At 43.2% G+C, this 21,900-nt stretch overlaps 1 protein-coding gene across 1 annotated transcript in view; it reads left to right on the top strand.

Moving 5' to 3' along the window:
- MLXIP (MLX interacting protein) overlaps positions 1-21,900 on the top strand; it is a 79,399-nt gene that overhangs the window by 1,350 nt on the left and 56,149 nt on the right. The window lies entirely within an intron of this gene.

Raw genomic sequence — 21,900 nt, 5'->3', positions numbered from 1 at the left:
TTTGCCGTTATGTCCCCCGTTTCTCCTCACCAGTACAACGGTGGTAAAGAGGAGTTTGTATGGAGTTGTGGTCAAGCATACACGGAAACCACTGAATCCGAGCGGGGCTGTGTTGCGGTAGAGGGGGCAGAAATTGATGATTTTTCTATATGTAGATGGTTACGGTCGCTGCTTTTGATTTTTCACTTTCTCCTAGTTATTGATGAGCGTGTCTGATTTGCGTCCATAAAAAAAAAAGTCAATTTTGCTTCCGTGTTTCAGGCGTGTATGGCATCGGTATATCAGTGTTTTTTCTCCGCTTTTTGGTTTCCCTTTTTCTATTTCCTTAGCAACTGTCTGTGAAAAGCACACGGATGTCGTCCATGTGCTGTCCGTTTTTATTACGCACCCATTGACTTCAATGGGTGAAGTGGTCTGCAAAAACAGACCGGAATAGGATATGCAATGAGTGTCTAGCAATGGACACGCTCTGTTAAAAAAAACACGGATATGGGTGTAGCCCCATTGAATTACATGGGTCAGTGTGCTGTCGGTTATTTAAATGGACAACACATGGAACGTAAAATACATTCGTGTGAATAAGACCTTAGGCCTCCTCCTGGGGGTTTGACAGGCGCTTTAAACTGTATAAACAAACACATGTGAAAACGCCTTTTTTTTTCTTCCAATGTAGCGCCCATGTTTTCTCAAAAAGGCTGCAAAAACCACAAAGCAGAACGCTGTGTATGTAGGCTCTCATATTTTTAGTTCCCATAAACCACATCCAGTGGCCCAAACGTATAAACCCCCTCTCCTTTTCAGTGCGTGACTTTTCAAGAGTAACTACTAGTTTATTATGTTACGCAATTTCCTGCCATGTTGCTGATTTTGTAAAAAGTGCCGGTTAACCCTTCTACCTTTTATTGTAAATGATAAAATACATATAGGCCAGATTCAGACGGGCGTTGCGCATCTCGGACGTGAAAAACGGGAGTTTTTCACGTCTGAGGTGCATCCGTGCTCTGCATTGCAGGGCGCGATATCACGCATGCCCCACTAGACTAGAGTCTATGGAGGAATGCGTGAAGCATGAAAAAATAGGACATGTCCTATTTTCTCACGGACTCTTGACACGGTTCGTTGAAACAACGGCCCTGTGAACGGCCACGTTGAATTACATAGGTCCGTGTAAAAAAGTATTACTCACCTGATAAATCCCCCGCAACTCCAGCATCACCATTTTGGTGCTCCCGCCAGTCTCTGCTGCTGTCAAGTAGCAATGACATTCCGACTACCTGTACGTGACTGCTTCAGCCAATCACTGTTCTCAGTGGTCACATGCCCACCACCATGCTACCATTACTGCCGAGGACAGGGATTGGCTGCAGCAGTGACAGGCAGGTAGTCTGATTATCATCACTGCTGGACAGCAGCCAAGACAGGTGGGAAGCACTAGTGCGGCGAGGGGTTAAACAGTTGAGTAATACTTAGTTTATTATTTTATCACCTCCCCATTGGCTTTAGAGGAGTCCCGTTCCCCGTTAAAAGCCTTTTAATTGGCTTTTTTAATATGTATGTTTAGAAGGTCACAAGCACACAGCATAGAACGGGAGAAAAAAACGTAAGTAACATTGAATTTACAGAGGTACTATATAGAATAAACTAGAGAAAAAGAGTCCGTATATATCCACATATGAAAAAATTACACATCTTTATTAGTAATAAATACATAAAATTACAGAAAACAGAGAATCTAAAAATGGATCCTTGACTAAGTCACAAGTATCTATATTAAACACAGTATATTGAATCACAATAAAGTATACAGTTTTTATTAATAATCGAAATAACTCCTACACAGGGTACATCTATACAAAATAGGATGCAAATACAAAAAGTACAGCGGACCAGACCGTTAGGTCGTTTGCCTGAGGAGACTAGTGTTCCTAGAAAAATAGCAAGGTGTCCCTATGAGTCCAGCAAATGCACTTACCCATGTTTTGAGAAGAGTCGTGTGACCCAGAGTGTGGAAGTGCGCCCCGACGCGCGTTTCGCTTATAGCTTTCTCAAGGGGTTTGATATTGTGATTCAATATACTGTGTTTAATATAGATACTTGTGACTTAGTCAAGGATCCATTTTTAGATTCTCTGTTTTCTGTAATTTTATGTATTTATTACTAATAAAGATGTGTAATTTTTTCATATGTGGATATATACGGACTCTTTTTCTCTAGTTTATTATATATTGTTAGAGTCTTTATCTCTAACTGCGTTTATGGGTGGTTGAGATTTATCTCCCACCTTTATACTTATGTCCTGTGAGACTTTGTGTCTAATTAGAGGTACTATATAGGCCCATTACAGGCTATGGGTATCTCATTCGGGATCCATGTTATTTTAGGGATCCCAAACATGCATGAGGCCTAGTGGAGTCTGATGGGGAACGCCATATTAGCAGTAGTAAATGAATAAGGTAATGTGTGACTACTAAAATGTACAGATGGCTGTATATTTAACCATTTAGCCGTAAACGATTATCATTCATAATGTGGCAGCTCCACACTTACCTGCACTGGCTTATGCTTCCAACGGCATCAGTCGTTCCCTAAATAAATCCAAATCATTGTACACTGAAAAGTAATACAACTTTCTAACATAATTTATGTCCATTTTTCACCATTTTCATGATCTCTGCTTGCTGTCATTGGATGAGATCACACTTGTTCACATCCAGGGTCTGCAAACCTGTACAGATTTAGTCCAGTTATTAGCTGATAGGTGGATACAATTGTCTCCAGTTTAGGAGATCCTCTAGAAGCTATTACTTTAGCATAAATCGCTTCATTTGTAGGTACTGTATGGATTCCCTTTTTAGGTTGTTTTCTAAATTTCTCCTCTGTGCTTTGTCCTGTCTGACGAGGGGAAAAAAGTTTTGTGGTTTTGTATGCTTTCCAGTATAACCAAAAGTGTTGCAATTTCCTGTGAATAAACCCAAAATTATAGGAGTGCTCATGCTATAACGTTCATAAACAATACAGTTCTAGTTTTGTGCTGCAATAAATGCTAAAAAAAAACGTACAAAATGGCCACGTGTGTGAACTCTCTAGAAATAGGCCTGTCCTTTCTGTGAAGAAAGTAGATTAGAGCTGAGCCTAAGGATTTAGTTACACCGCCATTATGGCTTTTTATATGGTGTATAATTAGTGGGGAAAAATTGGTTGGGACCCCTTCAGGGAAAAAGTCAGGAACTATTTCATGATGGCGATATTATTTCAATTATAATTGCTGTCTGCCAGTTGGATGGAAGATGGTGGCATATAAAGGGTGATCTTCCTTGGTTTTGTGATTTAAGTTTTTTTCTGAACGTCCACCCTTGAGCACAATTTTGTTTTCTTAATCTAAATGGGTCTAAAATTCTGTTTCTCTAAAACATTGATCCAAATTCCCTGCAAAGACCAAGTGAAGAGTTAAAATTCTGCCTGCTTGTCACCACCACTAAAGGGCACCCCACAGCTTGCTGCTCCCACTAGTGGTGGGTGCAGGCAGCCAAAATTGTATCACTTTTAAGTTTGTGTATGCAGAGTGTTTTGGAGATCTGTATCAGAAAAATGGATCTCCAACTTCTATTAAGAAACTGAAGAGTTACTCCCATCTTATACAGTGCTGGCATATTGCTGGGATAAGCGATCTCATTGTGATCAGTGAGGGTCTGACCTCTGGGACCCCCACCGATCCTGGGAATGAAGGGGGCTCAACGCTGCATCCCCTTCTCCGTTTTCCCTGCACAGCGGTGCTCCCAGCCACCTCGCTGTGCAGGGAACTGCATCTGGCCCTTCACTTGAGTGCTTATAGGTAATATTCCCAGAACGCCTCCTGTGGAAACCACAATGGGGTTTAAAACCAACTTTTCTGGGTCCAGTGCGTTACTGTCACAAAAAATATCGTGCCGTTTCTGTAATAACCTAGTACAAAGAATACACCGGACTTCAGATTGAGTTTGGTGTATTTATTTGAGGAGTGCTGCTCCACCTTCCAGCACTGTCCTCACGTTTGTGTAACATCGGTCTGTATACATCGTCCACCATTACTCGGCAATGTGGAATTTGGCGCAGCGCTCTCCTCCTAAATTCTTCATAAGCGGAAGTCCATTTTGTTCTTTGTATAGAGATATTTTACTATTTCTTTTGCCGTTCGATCCCTTTTGGACTTATAATATTCTGCCCCTGAGTAGGCCAACGTGTTCTGTTCTACTGACCCATCCACTAATAAATCCTGTTCACTATAGTGTATGGCAGCTGCACAATACAAATGATAATACATTTACCAAGAGCCCTGTCGGACCACCCAAAATGTCACACGGTGTGCCAGCCTCTCCTAAAATAAACTCTTGACTGGAGTGAAGAACAAAGGTTCATCTTTCCAAACCTGAGATGGTGGTCTTCACACTTCCATGCTAACCACATCTATGTGGAGGTATTTGGGCAGTGCAGGTAGGAGCACCGCTTGAGAAAGAAGTACATTGACATAAGGAGCCTCCTGGTAATGGGGGCTTGGAGCTTTTCCCCTTTGTTTACCACATAGACCATTGGGACCCTTATTTCTACATCAGAGAGTATATGGCATTTACTCTACAGTCTGAATCGCTCTAAACGTCTAATATGTATTGTTAAAAAGTCTACGCATATGGCGCCTGCGTGGAAGCGTAATACAGAAAGCGCTTTGGGAAAGACTTTCTTGATCTCACAAGACAAGACTCCATTAACATATACGGATCTTCTCACGAAGCAGTTACATTCTATGCTCCCATCCATGAACCCTCAGGCCACTTTAACACAGTGCAGATTTGTTAGGTATTTTGCATTCAGTTTTAAGCCAAAACCACAAGGGCGTAGAGAAAAGGGAAGATATAGAACTTTCCATTTGCTTTTTTTTTTGTTTTATTTTTTAGGTCTCACTCCTGGTTTTGAAGTAAAAATCTGGGTGCAAACTACTGAACTCTGCACTCGAGCTCCGTTTAGGGTTGTGCTGCTGTTATGTCTGACGGTTGCTTGAAATTCAACATGCCCAATACCCCCCCCCCCCCCCCAAGCTCTGCTGGGACTCACAGTTCTGTCTTGTGCATGAGCCCGAAGGGTATGTTCACACAGTGCGGATACGTTGCGTCAAAGCACACGGCATATCCGCCCTGGTTGCCGCAAAGCATTCCGGACGAAAAACCGTACCAAACTCTGGTGCAGTTTTTTTGGCCAGAATGTCCACTGTGGAAACTGCACGTAAAAAAAAAAAAAAAAAAGTGTCTCGCTTCCCCATCGCCATGGCGACACGTTCCTCTGTTGTCCTGCAGCCTGGCCTCCTGGGATGATGTTTCATCTCATGTGAACGCTGCAGCCTGAGTTGCGATTTTTGCAGTGGAATCGCAGCTTTTCCACCGCAAAAAATTGCAACGTCTGCTATTTGTTGCAGGTTTTACCTCCTCGTTGAATTTAATGGGACAAAGCTGCAACAAAAAAGCAGCGATTATAGAAATACAATAGACGTGCTGCGGATTAAAAAAATGCAGGTCAATTTCTGAGCGTTTTTCTGCTTGTGATTTACGCAGCGTGTGGATGAGATTTGTGCAAATCTCACCCACTCTGCTGCTACTGTATTATGCCGTGGATTTTCCGCAATAAAATCCATTGCGAAAAATCTGCAGTATTTCCGGTACGTGTGAACCCGGCCTTTCAGTTTTCCTTCGCAGGCATGACCATTTTATTCTTAAGACAGATCGCTATTCCATGGTTTATTATAATTTGGTACAACTTTAGTCCCTTCTGAAAAATCTCTTTCCAGTTGTAGTCGATGAGACAGAATAAGGTAATTCTTAGGGTTCATTGAGACGAACGTGAATATCGCCCGTGTGCTGCGCATGGAAATCACGCGCAACACATGAACCCATTGATTTCAATGGGGCCGTTCACACATGCGAGAGTCCGTTGCATGAAAGTCACTGCATGGTCCTATATTGGTGCGTTATCATGCACCTACGCGCCCATTGAAGTCAATGGCTGCGTGAAAACCACACACCGCACATGGGTGCGGTGCGTGATTTGCGCATCCATTGAAAAAAGTGCTTTGCGAGTACGAGAATAACACGTGCCCCTCGCAAAGCACACTCCTGCGTAACGCACCAGATTCATGCGTGTGAATCTGATACGCTCGTGTGAATGTAGCCTTAAAGTGCCTAATGACCGCTGTATTAAGCGGCGAGTTTCTTTCCGTGGGTTTAGCACAAACCGGCAGCGTGTGCCAGGCATGTCTTTAGGGATTAGTGTTCTGTCCCTCCGGCTCTCCTATTAAATAGCTTTTCTCATATCTGTAGCTGTATAAATCCTCCCCCCAGGGGAGACGCTGTGCATGGTGTTGCCCCTTGTGGCTTGCCGGTCGGCCGCATTTCCCTCCCTGCTTTTTTAGGTCGTGACCTTCTCAGGAAGCCAGTTTTGCAGAATTGTCTTGCTTTTTTTTTTTTTTTAGATTGCGCAAGCTTTTCCATCATCTATCAGTCTTTTCTGGGCACTTGGACAATGCTACAGTAACTCGCTGCAAGAGAGAAAAATATTTCTAGGCAATCAACTAGCTAGTGAAGTAGATGTTTGTTACATGAAGTTCTCCTGCTTAGGAAAAAGCAGCTGCGCTGGCTCACGACTATTGGCCTTGGTTCACATGCTACAATTTGCGTGTTATTTGATAAAGTCTGTTCACATCTATTAGTAATAATTACATAAAAATGACCAAACAAAGTCTAATTGAGACAAGATACTCCTTGTACAATTATTCGCAATCCGCATGTTTGATGTGTTTTGTGCGATTGCAAAAAAAAAAAAGTTTCGTGAAATTACGAAAATCATGGCAAAAACTGAGATTAAAGACCTCTGACGTAAATATACCAGTAGAACCTCCTATGTGTACATGAGGAATAACACTTTCTGGCCAATATATGACTTGTATGTAGAATTTTTCAGCAGTTTTTTCCTCTGCATGCTCTATCTCTAAGGGTATGTTCACACAGGCTAATTTCAGCCGTTTTTCGGGCTGTTAATGTCCTGAAAAATGGCTAAAAAAATCAGAAGCAGAACTCCTACAAACATCTGCCCATTGATTTCAATGGGAAATACGGCGTTCATGTCACTTCTTGAGCCGTTTTTCATTGACTCAATAGAAAAACAGCTCGAAAAACGCTAGTTTGATTAAAAAATGGCTGAAAATCGGGACCTGTTTTCACTTGAAAACCGCTCCGTATTTTATTAACTGTGTGGACATACCCTCATTCTCAGTTGTCCCTGAACTCCTCTCTAGAGAGAGCAGAGACTAGCTGTTATGATGTCTCCTATAGACTGCACACATATAGAATAGAACATCCTGCTCCCTGTCTCTCTGTAACACCCCCTCGGTAGCAGCAGCTACATGGAGGATGTAACACAACCGTAATGAGCAGTGTCACTGTGAATCCAGCACTGGGGTGAGAGAGAACACTTACTAGATGCTGCAGCATCTCTGTCTGTCTCTCGCTCTCCCTCCAGCAGCTCCCCCTCCTCTCCATGGACTTCTATAGGTGGCTGTAATCTGATCCATGTGAGCTGATGATCTGTCTTGTCTCAAGAAGTGTTTTTAGCAGTGAATGATAAGGGAGTCTGATAAGTGGAGACAGGAATTTTTCTCTAAATCTATTACAACGTTCTGCTCGCTTTGATTTATGCAAAGTTTGTTGACAGATTTGTGACCATGTTTATACTAATTACTGAAACGCCCCATCACTGTATGTATACAGATGTGGTAAATGCTATACAAATGATTAGATCATCCTAAACCCCATAACTGTTAAAGAGGCTCTGTCACCAGATTTTGCAACCCCTATCTGCTATTGCAGCAGATAGGCGCTGCAATGTAGATTACAGTAACGTTTTTATTTTTAAAAAACGAGCATTTTTGGCCAAGTTATGACCATTTTCGTATTTATGCAAATGAGGCTTGCAAAAGTACAACTGGGCGTGTTGAAAAGTAAAAGTCCAAGTGGGCGTGTATTATGTGCGTACATCGGGGCGTTTTTAATACTTTTACTAGCTGGGCGTTCTGATGAGAAGTAACATCCTCTTCTCTTCAGAACGCCCAGCTTCTGGCAGTGCAGATCTGTGACGTCACTCACAGGTCCTGCATCGTGTCGGCACCAGAGGCTACAGATGATTCTGCAGCAGCATCAGCGTTTGCAGGTAAGTAGCTACATCGATTTACCTGCTAACGCCGATGCTGCTGCAGAATCATCTGTAGCCTCTGGTGCCGATGTGTCCTCGCTCGTCTGACACGATGCAGGACCTGTGAGTGACGTCACAGCGTGATCTACACACATACATACACACACACACTATCTCAAAGAGAAAAAGTAGCATGCTACCGATTCTCCACAGACAAGCTGGCGGATATAGACATTCGGATCAGCCCCATTGAATGAGATGGATTCGCGGCACATCAAACTGCACATCTGCGGCAGTAATCGGAGACGAGCCTTGGATTTCTGCCACAGATCCTACAGTATAGTACGGGACAACTTTGCCTATGGAATGGGACAACCTCTGCTTGGTTTCTTAGTTATATCTGATTTTTGGAAAGCTGAGTGATGATGATGATAAATCGGCCTTCTGAACAGCAAATCTGCCATGTTTAAAAGATACAGGGGCTTATATTCACGGATATATATTTTTCCTAGGTTGAAATTATATTATACAGTTATACAAACTATACTTCTTACTTGGAATTTTACTCCTTCCTACCTCCTTGACCCACCCAACTTGTATCTGTGCGCAATCGCAATGTCTTTTCTGGAACACACACACACACACACACACACACTATCCTATTTTTATTTCAACGCGGTGAGCAGAAATCTTACACAGCGTGTACGTGGGGTTGCGCTAACCCCACTCATGAATTGGATGAAGCTTGTGTTCGGATTAGATGTGGATTTTGTTATCGAAATCTGTGAAATCCTGAAAGTGTGAATAGTGTCTTCATGTAAAGCCGCTTCAATATCAGCTGATTTCCATGGCTCTGGCTTCTTAATGAGGATCTGTTACTAGTTTAGGAATGCCCTTTCTCCTAGCTAATCTAATAGGCGCTGTCACACTGATAATACTAGTGAAAATTGTGTCCCAAAACATTTATTATTTTAAAAGTTATGACCTTTTTTCTAAATATGAAAATAAAGGTTCATTAGACATCTGGGAGGTAACACCAGTGATTCTCCTGAGGTGGAGCCTCCTCACAGCCTCTGACGCTGGCCTATCAGCATGAAGCTGCTTCACACAGTGCAAGAGACTGAGGCTGGAGGGAAGGGGGATCACTTCTAACAGCCATATCTCTGGCTGTGGATGACCTAGAACAGCGGTTCTGGTGTTATGAGATTCTAATCTTTCATATGACACCAGTATCGCAGTTCGAACAACCAGATATATCACCAGTTGAAAATACAGTCCGGAATGTAAACTGTACTATATGATCACACTGTGTTGCTGGGCAGGGAAGGGGCCATACAGAAAACGTTACACCGCACAGCGTGAAAAGAGTAATGCTAATTTGGCTATACTTGCCAAATATGAGCATTTTTCTAAATAACTCCCATCTTTACAAATAAACTTTAGTTATCAGCATCATAGTGTCTGTTAGATTAGGCAGGAGATAGGGAATTAATAAACTGGTGACAGATCCTCTTTAAACCCCCCCCCCCCCCAATGATCATCTGTTATCTCCAAGGGAAGCTCCATGCGGCCACTGTGGACAACTTTTCTTTGCTCGGTAGCGTCACCTGCTCTGTCTCATAGAGGGGGTGTCCCTATTGGAAGGGGATCCCACTCTGATTTCCACATGCCCGAATATGGTATCTAGAAAGGTGGTAGACAAAGACTTATGAAGGAGATCTTTTGAAAACTTTGCACAGTAATCTCCGTGACACACGTTAAACTTGTGTCTACACCTCACATACGTGCATCCTACATACCAAAATACCGCTGGTTTGTAGCTGTCAAGAGTTAACTGAAGCATTCCTAAACGTTTTACGCACTGTTAACAGGTGCTTTGTGTGTCTATCACATGAGACCCACTCAGCAATTTTGTGGGGGAACATAGGGCCTATTGAGGTCTGCTGAGTCAGGTGTGTACTGGGTTGTAACTACTGACCTCTTGACTGGAACACGGCTCTTATTATTTTTACTAAGGATGCACAATTTCTATATTATTGGGACTTTGTTTTCTGGTTACGTGTCTTGTAACTTCATTTTATTGTCTTCCATCAATCAGATTATCGATATGTTTGCAGAGGTTTCTTTCTTACCCTGATAGTATTTATTTATTTCTGTGCCTGTAACGGTATGTTGAAACGTTGCGAATACGCTGCAGCTTTTTCGTCCAGATTCGCGTGCGTGAAATCTGCAGCGTATTTCAGTAGTCGCAAAGTGGGATGTGTTTTTAACAAATCTCATCCACGCGCTGCTGATAGTTTCTGCACATAAATTGATCTGCAGTGCAGATTTCTTTTTCCCTGCAGCATATAAATATATGCTGCGTAGTCTCACTCCGGATTTCACTCCTTTTTTTTTTTTTTTTTTTTTTTTTAAATAAGAGCAGCAGCAGCAAAATATGCGTAGCGAATTTTGCATGCGTATTTCCGGCGGAATTTTCCATCCTGTGTGGATGTACCTGTTTAATGTTACAGATTTTTATCTGGCGGTATTACTATCAGAATTTTTAATCGGTGGGGATCCGGGTGCTAAGACCCCCACCATCTCTAAAATGAAGGTGCACAGGGAGATGTACTGCCGACATGATAGAAATGTTTGGGGACGAGCGCTCGTAGTAACGAGCGCTTGTCTCTGTACTAGCTTCTTGTGAAAGGAGCAAACGAGCTATAAAAAAAAATAAATAGATTATATATATATATATATATATATATATATATATATATATATCATACCTCCCAACCGTCCCGGATTCCATGTCCCGCTGTCAAAATAATTCTGAAACCGGGAACCATCAGCTTCCTGCTTCAGAATTGGTTCATAGCGGAGGAGCAGAAGGAGCTCCTGCGCTCGCCGAGGGCTCCCCAGGCACAGTGCTACTTTGCGGGTGGAGTGAGAGTCCGACTCACCAGTCACAGCCCCGCTTGTAGCTTTCCTTTGCTTAATTAGCGTGGGGCTGCAAGCGGGGCTGTGACTGGTGAGTCTCAGTCACTCCCAGTGCACACTGCATGCGGCAGCCAGTCTGACTGTGAGTCTCTAGAATACCCATAACTGAATGTGAGGACATATCACACCTCCACTGAGGGAAGAATAACACCAAAATACAAATTGTATCTGCAAAAATCTATGAATCCTTTATTACAATAAATCCTAAAAACACATTGGCCATCAGGACCTAAAATGAAACAAACAATTAAAATACACTGACGTGGAAAACAGGCTATTCAGAAAATAACAAATACACAAAAATGCTGTATATATAGCAGCAAAGCGGGTCACTAAATCAAACAAGCTGTATGTGTATAATAGAAATCTGCAAACCTCACATAGGGCTCAAATACCCATGTCGTCACACAGCTATGGGGGCGTTATGCTGCATGGGGCAGCTATGGGGGCGTTATGCTGCATGGGGCAGCTATGGGGGCGTTATGCTGCATGGGGCAGCTATGGGGGCGTTATGCTGCATGGGGCAGCTATGGGGGCGTTATGCTGCATGGGGCAGCTATGGGGGCATTATGCTGCATGGGGCAGCTATGGGGCATTATGCTGCATGGGGCAGCTATGTGGCATTATGTTGTATGGGGGAATTTGTTTGGGCATTATACTGCATGTGGGCCTCTGTTGTGTGCATTATTCAGCATGTGAGAATCTATGTGGGCATTATACTGTATGGGGGCATTTGTGTTGGCCTTATACTGTATGGGGGCATTATACTGTATGGTGGCAGCAAGAGGGCAATATACTGTGGCACTACCTACATGGGCACTGTCTATCTACAAGGGCACTGGAACTAGGGGCAGCTATGGGGGCATTATGCTGTATGGGGGTGTTATGCTGTATGGGGAAATTTGTTTGGCCATTATACTGCATGGGAGCATCTGTATGGGCATTATACTGCATGGGAGAATGTGTGGGCTTTATACTGTATGGGGCCATCTGTGTTGGCTTTATACTGTATGGGTGCATCTATGGGGCATTATACTGTATGGTGGCAGCTAGAGGGCATTATAATGTGTAGGGGCAGCTATTTGGGAGAGTGATACTGTGTAAGCTGAATCGGGTGTGTATGGGTGGGATTAGAGGCGTGGCTTAAAAGAAAACAAATTGTCCCTCTTTGTAGTACTTGATAGTTGGGAGGTATGCTTGTAGCCATGAACCTTTCACTTTATCAGTAGACCTGTTTTGCAGGATTAAAGCATGGTAGGTCGTTTTCTTTTTGATATAGATTAACCTTTGTTTGATCAACCAGTTATCTGGCTTGTAAAAGTAATTGAGAACTTATAGATGTTTGTGTTGTCTGTGCCAATACGTTTACGATCATACACAACAAATACATAGCATTCTTACGCCTCATGCACACGACCGTATGCGCCGGCCGAGTCCCGTCAGTGATCCGAGGAAACATAGAACATGCCCTATCTTCACTCGGATCGGAGACTCTGATCATTTTTCACGGTCCCAATTTACCCGCTAAAGTGAATGGGTACATGAAGACTATCGGGTGCCACTCAGATGCCGTTAAAAACGGCCCGAGTGGCACAACGGTCATGTATTATTACTGCATTCTAACCTAATTTCTGATCATGACAACCTATGTGTTTATGAACGAGCCGGCTCCTGTGAGTTTCTGGCTCTTGCTGGATGAGTCATCCCACTGGGATATCTTCATAGTTAGTGGGGATTGTGCAGATCGTGAAGTCTTGGCAGTGGTTGCGAGTGTTGAGTGATAAGTAATTGTTTCATGAAGTGTTCACACTTGGGTGCGCTGTGATCTCTGAGACCACTTGAGCATTCATCACAACTTGTTGTGAAAGCATTTAGCAGTCATAGCCCATAGTGACCACCTCGGTGCAGTTACAATGCTGTCGATCTGACGAAGTGTATTTACGATTATAATTTGCTCTAAAAGTGAGAAATCTAAGGCTAAGTTCTCACTTGCGTTGTGGCTTCTTTTCATAACGGAAACCACGAAGCGCTGCTGAATCTGTTGTATGACAGATACCACCAGCACCCAACGGATACCATTGACTTAAGGCCCCATGCACACGACTGTGCCCGTTATCCATGTCAGTGGTTACAGGCACGGCTGGCCGCGGACAGCCGCCCGTATTCGCAGGCCGTGCTCCCATGTATAGTATGGGAGCAGCAAAAAATAGAACATGTATATGGCATGGACGCCTTCCTGTAGATATACGGGAAGGTGTCCGTCGGCCATAGAAATGAATGGGTCTGTAATTACGGACGAAATCTACGGTCGTGTGCATGGGGCCTGACTATGTCGACCGTCTGGTTCCGGTGTGGTGTCTGTTCGTTTGACAGGAAAAAGTGCGTGCACTATTTTTCTTGTGAAGTTTTACAGAAACTCTTGGAGCCTCTGGCGCATATGTGCACGTATAATAGTGATTCCAGCTATATAATAATATTTTCTGTGTAGTATTTAATACTTTTATTTTTTCTTTACCCACTCTCTCTTCAGGAAGATTTTCATATCCGCTTATGATTGGGATCGCCTGACCAAGTTTAATCTCTAGCTGTAGTGTTAGGCCCACGTAGCGTAAACACTGCAGATTTCTGTGTGGAAATTCCGCAGCATTTACAGTAGCAACAAAGTGGATGAGGTTGTCAAAAGCTCATGTCCACACTGCGGGAAAAAAGGCAGCGAAAACGTTAATAAATTAACCTGCGGTGCAGCATGTCAATTTATGCTGCGTTTTCGTTGCTTTTCTGTTGCAGGTTTTCTCCATTGACATCAATGGGGATGCAAAATCCACAACAGATAGCAAAGTTTTGCGGCGCAATCGCAGTGATTGCGTATGAAAATCTGGTTCCGTAATACAAATAGTTTTTGTTTTCTCTTGTTTTGTATTGTAACAATTTTTGTTCTGTATAGTTACTCGTTGTCCATTTTATTTAATTTTTTTTTCTGTATTTTTATTTTTTATTTTTTTTTTCATGTTTGAAAGTTGTCAAAATATCAACCCATTAATCCCCATCTGCTTGCCTATGTTGAACAATCAAAGCCATGACGTAGTGCCCTTCTCTTTCCAGGTCTTACTGGACATAGTGCTGAGAGAGCGTATTTGCCCCTCCCCCAATATCTTCTATTTTTAGCAAACTTGTCATATTTAAAAAATTTTAGATCCAAATTTTTCAGATCATTCTAATTTTAATAGGATAAAGGCAACACGAGTAAGCAGAAAATGCAGCTTTTAAATTCTCATTCCATTTATTGAGGCTAAAAATGTATTCAAAACCTATATCACTCATGTGAAATAGTAATTGACCCGTCACCCCCTAAACCAACTGGTTGTACCATCCTTAGTAGCAAAGACTTTAATCAAATGTTTGCGATAACTTGCAATGAGTTTTTCCGCTGTGGAGGAATTTTGTTCCACTTTTCTTTGTAGAATTGTTTTTAATTCAGATACATTGGAGGGTTTTCGAGCATGAATTGCCCGTTTTAGGTCCTGCCACAGCCTCTCAATGGGTTTTAATTTCGGATTTGTACTTTTACCTAATTTTATTTCTATTGAGCCATTCAGAGGTGGACTTGCTTGTGTGCTTCGGTCATTGTTCTGCTGCATAACCCAACTGCACTCGAGCTTTAGGTCATGAACTGACGGGTGGACATTCTCCTTCAGACTTTTCTGATAGAGAGTAGAATTCATGGTACCATCAATTATGACAAGTCGTCCAAGTTCTGCAGAAACAAAGCATCTCCGGACCATCACACTACCACTACCAGCAAGTTTGACTGTTGTATGTACTTATGGTGGAATGCGGTGTTCGCTTTACGCCAGATATAAAGTGACCCATGTTTTCGGCCACTTTCACATGGCAGTGTTTTGGTCCGTATTTTTCTTCAATGTGTGTAAGCCAAAACCAGGAGTGAGTCCAAAACATGGAAGAGGTTTTGGCTGCAAAATACTGATGAAAATACTGCTGTGTGAAAGAGGCCTTACAAGAAGTTCTATCTTTGACTCGCCACTCCACAGAATATTATCCTTAAAGAGGCTCTGTCACCAGATTTTGCAACCCCTATCTCCTATTGCAGCAGATCGGCGCTGCAATGTAGATAACAGTAAAGTTTTTTTTTTTTCAAAAACGAGCATTTTTGGCCAAGTTATGACCATTTTTATATTTATGCAAATGAGCCTTTCTTAAGTACAACTGGGCGTGTATTGTGTATGTACATCTGGGTGTGTTTACTTGTTTTACTAGCTGGGCGTTGTGAATGGAAGTGTATGATGCTGACGAATCAGCATCATCCACTTCTCTTCGTTACCACCCAGCTTCTGGCCGTTCACAGACACACAGCGTCCGACGCGATGAAGTTCCTGTGGGAGGAAGTGAGTGACGTCACAGCGTGATCTCGCGAGCACACGCTGTGTGTCTGTGCACTGCCAGAAGCTGGGAGGTAACGAAGATAAGTGGATGATGCTGATTCGTCAGCATCATACACTTCTATTCACAACGCCCAGCTAGTAAAACAAGTAAACACACCCAGATGTACACACACAATACACGCCCAGTTGGACTTAGGCTCATTTGCATAAATATAAAAATGGTCATAACTTAACCAAAAATGCTCGTTTTTGAAAAAAAAACAACGTTACTGTTCTCTACATTGCAGCGCCGATCTGCTGCAATAGGGGTTTGAAAATCTGGTGACAGAGCCTCTAAGTCTTTGTGGTCCTTTTTGGTCCGCAGTGGTTTGTGCCTTGTAACTCTCCCAAGAATGCTGATTTTTGCCCAGAGCTTTTCTTATTGTGGAATAGTATACCTTGACCTAAACTGAGGCAATTGAGACCTCCAGTGCTTTTAGATGTTTGCCTTGGGTTCTTTGGGGGCCAACTGGACATGTCGTTGATGCGCTCCTTTTTTTTGGGGGGGGGGGGGGATTTTGTTTTTCTGGCTATTTATGGGAAGGTTCACCGCTGTTCCAAGTTTTCTCTATTTGTGGATAATGGCTCTCACTGTGGATCACTGGAGTCCTAGAGCCTTAGCAATGGTTTTGTAGCCCTTGGCAGGCTGGTAGATTTCAATGGCATTTGTATGAATCTCTTTAGGCCTAATGTGCTGCTCCACATTGCCAGACAGGTTCATTTTAAGGGATGCTTATATTTAACAGGTCTGGCAGTATTCATATCTGGGTGTGGCTAGACAAATTGAACTTAATCGTCATCTGAATTTGGTTAACTAATTAATGTAGTAGCTAACGGGGCAATTCCTTTTTCAACGTAGGTCTGAACAGCACTTTCTTCAATAAACAAAATAATAATTTAGGATGCATTCTCTCATTGCAGCGGCCGCATGCAGATGAAATCACACCCACATGTGGTAGCCAATGCCTGCACGTCTTTGCCAGTAACACTGTGGTATTTCTAGCTAAATCATTCTGCCATTGGCCATTGCATGTAGGTGCAGTTTCCACCGCAGCGTGGGGACTCGTCCTTAAAGAGCACCTGTCACTACCCCAGACATGCAGCTGTTTGCACCATCTTATAGGCATTGCTGCAAAGACCCTGGGGCACTTTGAGTTGGCTGTGTAGCCTCCGCCGTTCTGTAGATATAGCTTCCGTTATTATTGGCGCTCGATATGTAAAAGCCCCTGTACAGTCAGTGGGGAGTGAGAGCTGTCCAATCAGCTGTGGACAGTGTCACTGCGGCTTCTGCTTTGATCTCTCTCTGCTGTGCACATACATACGCATGCACGCGCTCCCCTCCTCTCTCCTGCTACTGTCAGCAAGTGATGAGAAGACTCTGATCTCGTGAGAGAAATCGCACAGCAGAAGCAGCTCGGACACTGTCCACAGCTGATTGGACAATGTCAGAGCTTTGACGATCGCACCCCCTTCCCTTTCCCTGTCCAGAAACGCCCCACTGATTGTACAGGGGCTAATTTACGTATCGGGCGCCAATAATCAGGGCATCGAAAGCTCCAGAACCGTGGAATCTACACCGCTATTTCAAAGTGTCCCATAGTCTGTGCAGCAGCGCCTATAAGATGGTGCACTCCGCTGCGCATGTCTGGGGTAGAGAGGTTCTCTTTAAAATAAGCATTTTGTATTTACTTGGGTTATCTTGGTCTAATATTAAAAGTAGTTTGATCTGAAACATTCAAGTGTGACAAATATTCAAAAAATAAAAGATATTGGGAAGGGGGGGGGGGGGGGGGGGTACTTTTTCAATGCACTGCATTTGTGTACGGTGGGCTGCTATACCTGAATGATTAACCAGAACTAGGCCGAAGTAAGAATCAACTACTAGTAAGAATCAAGTGGAAAGTGAACTCCTTTCGTAAAATAAATCTGTGTGACTTGACCTGTTGTAAAAGATTACCAGAGGGCCTACTATCTAGCAGAGGTCAATTTTAGGGCTTTGAGTATATAATGTGCTTTTCTCGCAGAAACTGCTTGTTCAAAAAGTCTTACAAAACAGAGTACCAACAGCATTCACAGATCGGAACCTGTGCTATTTGCTTAGTTTAATAAAAGCTCATTTCTATGATCTGAGTGGTTAATGTAGCATTTTATTACTCCGCTTATGTTAGTTACATAGTCAGGAATGTAAAATCTAGAATCCATTTTCTAACTAATCTTATATAAATTGTGGATTGTTTTAAAAAATCCTTTTGATACCCTAAAACTTTCCACATGCTGTTGTTTCTAGGCCGTCATTCTTCAATATATGTTAGTACTTTTGTGGGCACATGGGTGTATTGTCCTAAATGGGATGTGTGTGTTTGATGCATTAGCGTAATACATGTACGTCACAGGAAGGGTTCCCTTCCCGCATCGCAACGTGCATCTAAGTGATGGTGATCGCGCAGGCACCGTGGTATGCCGACTGCCAGAGGCACAACCTAATAGACTGCCTGTCCGTACGCCAAAGCATTACGGTTAGTGTAAAAGTGAGTATACCAAAACTTTATACCAGCGGTCACTATATGAAGTCCCCTTGTGGGACTAAAAAATTTTTTTTTTTATCCAGTTAAAGTATATATAAAAAAAAAATAAAGTGCTCAGTTAAAAAATAAATAATAAAAGTTAAGTCCCATGTACCCCAAAATAGTACCAATGAAACTACATCTCGTACTGAAGAAAACAAGCGCAGGCTTTGATGCTGACCAATCAGCGCCAGGCAGCTTTTGACCCGCTCTGAAGTTTTCACACCGCGTGGTTTCACGAGATTAGGTTGTTCTTGTGAGATCACGCTGGGCTTGGCTGGTCTGAAGCTGCCTTGCTCGAATGGACCGTGTCAGAGGCTGTGAGGTTGGCTCTACATCGGGAGAATGACTGACTAGTTCACAAACTGTTGGCTAACTACACTGAGCTTGCATATTGGGTGCCAAAACAACGGGGGCCATACCTCAAGAATGGAGACCCTGTAACTAAAAAAAAAAACACCAAAATGCTGGAATCGGGAAGACCGTGGAATTCATGTCCGATATGCAGTTTTGATTTGGTGACCTAGTGACGGGTCCTTTTTTTAAGGCCAAATTAGACCTGGTCATTAAGTTGTTAAAGGGGTATTCCCATCCAACACACGGACATCCATCCAATACAGCCAGAAATGTGTGATCGATGTGGGACCCGCACCCATTTCCAGAATGGGGGTACCCTGACCCAGTCCCATCTTGTAAGAGAGAGACAGTTAAAGCGGTTTTCCCATGAAGGACATTTATGACACATCCACATGTCGTATACGCTGCATGCTATTACGCACCTATCCGCCCCGTTTGAACACAGCCTAACGGCTGAGTTTGCTGCAAATAACGCAACCACCGATATTTGTTGTGGGTTTTACCTGCCCACTGAATTCAGTGGGGAAAACCCGCAACAAATAAGCAGCGTTTACGCAAATACTTTTGACATGTTGCGGATTAAAACTCCGCACCACAGGTCAATTTCTAAGCATTTTTTCCGCTCCGTATTTACGCAGAGTGTGGGTGAGATTTTTTTCTATCTCCTTCACTCTGCTCCTACTATATTTGCTGCGCATTTTCCGCAAGAAATTCCGTTGCGGAAAATCCTCAGTATTTACGCAACGTGTGAACTGACCCTTACAAGGGAAGAGTTTTTAGCCTCCAGGAATCAGTTTTGTTTTTTTTTCTAATATTCTTTTACTTGCAAAGTTTTATATTTACAGTTTTGACTATTTAAACGTTTCAGGAACCTTTTAAACTTGTAACGTTCTGTCCTTGTAATATCTTCCCATGCTTTAGAAGTATAAATTCTACAACATCTCGCATTCCTGTGTCCAAGGACAGAGATATCTGTGCCCAGCGTTTGCTTACCAGGCACTTGCTGATACTAAACAGTAGGTCAGAACATGTATAAATATTATCACTGAGTGATCGGTCATAGACAAAGGTTGAATAGTAACGTTGTAACTTTTTGTATAATGGATGGTCTGTGTGTATTGTCTGTGTATATACGTTCTGATAATCTGAATTATGTGGAGACTTTGTTTTCTGAGATTCCTCTTCTTGGATATTTTTAGAGCTGGACAGGAGGTTTGGCGAACATGATCTTTAGGGAGAGCTGGATGGAAGACGATACAGTCGGTGTCAATTCCTAAAATTAGATGGCTACTGCTCCCCTTGTATCTAGCAGAGGGTTACTTCTAATGTTTTTATATCTAGGTTAAATGGACATATGTCACGTTTGCTAGTAAATACCAGCCTTGTTGCCACTTGTATACTCTATGTGCGACCTGACCGGCAGGGTCTTGCCTCAATATCAACGATATTTGGAGAATGAATGCCAAATGGATATGTTGCATGTCTCCAGCTGGACTAGACAAGGTCGTGCTCTATAGCTGGTTGTTAAAGCCTCTGATCTATACAGTTCATGTGTTATCTCCGTATGGGGAGATAAGAGGCTATCAGACCTCTGGCGTCGCTTATCTCTGAGAGAAACAAAGGCTCTGATAGATAAAAATCAAAACTTGTTGGATCATAGTTTCACGAATAGCAGATGTTTAGGGACTATTTGAAGGCTTTAGAAATATGGTTATAGCATTCATATCATTGGCTTAAAGCAGAAGTCTAAGGCCTCATGCACACGACCGTATTTTTGTCCACCCGTAAATACGGGTCCTTGGTCACACGTATTCGACCCGTATTCCACCCGTATTTACGGGCACGTTTTTGGCTGCAAAATTGCACTGCACTAATCGGCAGCCCTTCTCTCTATCAGTGCAGGATAGAGAGAAGGGGCAGCCCTTTCCGTAATAAAAGTAAAAGAAATTCATACTTACCCGGCCGTTGTCTTGGTGACGCGTCCCTCTCTTGACATCCAGTCCGACCTCCCTGGATGACGCGGCAGTCCATGTGACCGCTGCAGCCAGTGATGGGCCTGTGATTGGCTGGAGCAGTCACATGGGCTGTAACGTCATCCCAGGAGGCCGGACTGGAGGAAGAAGCAGGGAGTTATGGGTAAGCATGAACGTCCTTCTTTTTTTTTTTTTTTTTTTACAGCTTTATCTATATTGTGATCGGTAGTCACTGTCCAGGGTGCTGAAACAGTTACTGCCGATCGTTTAACTCTTTCAACACCCTGGACAGTGACTATTTACGGACGTCGTCTAGCAATGCTCCCGTAATTACGGGTGCACACACGTAGCTACCTGTAATTACGGGAGCCCCATAGACTTCTATGGGCTGCCCGTGCCGTAATTACGGCCTGAAATAGGACATGTTCTATCTTTTTCAACGGCATGGGCACCTTCCCGTAAGCATACGGGACCAATAGAAGTCTATGGGCCCGTAATTACGGGAATTTTTACGGTCGTGTGCATGGGGCCTACGGGGAAATGGGGAATAAAAATAGTTGATAAAACTTGATACTTGATATTGTCCTCTTCATGTAAACTTTCACATTACCCAGTTATGCAACCAAACAACATTCAGGAACTGGTTTCAAAGATCTTGACGTGCATTTCAGATATGTAATATTTAATAGTGACATTCTAAGGCGGGATTCACACGAACGGGTCGTTCCCGAGTGCCGGCCGGTAAAATCGGCCATTTTGCCCGGCCGGTTTGCATAAAGTTTTGCATCCGTGCCGGGCCGTTATGGCCATTTTTGTATTTATGCAAATGAGGCTTGCAAAAGTACAACTGGGCGTGTTGAAAAGTAAAAGTACAACTGGGCGCGTATTATGTGCGTACATCGGGGCGTTTTTACTTCTTTTACTAGCTGGGCGTTCTGACGAAGTATCATCCACTTCTCTTCAGAACGCCCAGCTTCTGGCAGTGCAGATCTGTGACGTCACTCACAGGTCCTGCATCGTGTCGGCCACATCGGCACCAGAGGCTACAGTTGATTCTGCAGCAGCATCAGCGTTTGCAGGTAAGTAGCTACATCGATTTACCTGCAAACGCCGATGCTGCTGCAGAATCATCTGTAGCCTCTGGTGCCGATGTGTCCTCGCTCGTCTGACACGATGCAGGACCTGGGGAAGTGACGTCACAGCGTGATCTCTCGAGCACGGCTGTGTCTGCACTGCCAGAAGCTGGGCGTTCTGAAGAGAAGTGGATGATACTTCTCATCAGAACGCCCAGCTAGTAAAAGTAGTAAAAACGCCCCGATGTACGCACATAATACACGCCCAGTTGTACTTTTACTTTTCAACACGCCCAGTTGTACT

Source organism: Rhinoderma darwinii, chromosome 1, assembly GCF_050947455.1.
Source record: "Rhinoderma darwinii isolate aRhiDar2 chromosome 1, aRhiDar2.hap1, whole genome shotgun sequence".
Classification (NCBI taxonomy): domain Eukaryota; kingdom Metazoa; phylum Chordata; class Amphibia; order Anura; family Rhinodermatidae; genus Rhinoderma; species Rhinoderma darwinii.
Note: the sequence above shows the minus strand (reverse complement) of the source record. Positions and strands in the feature narration are given on the sequence as shown.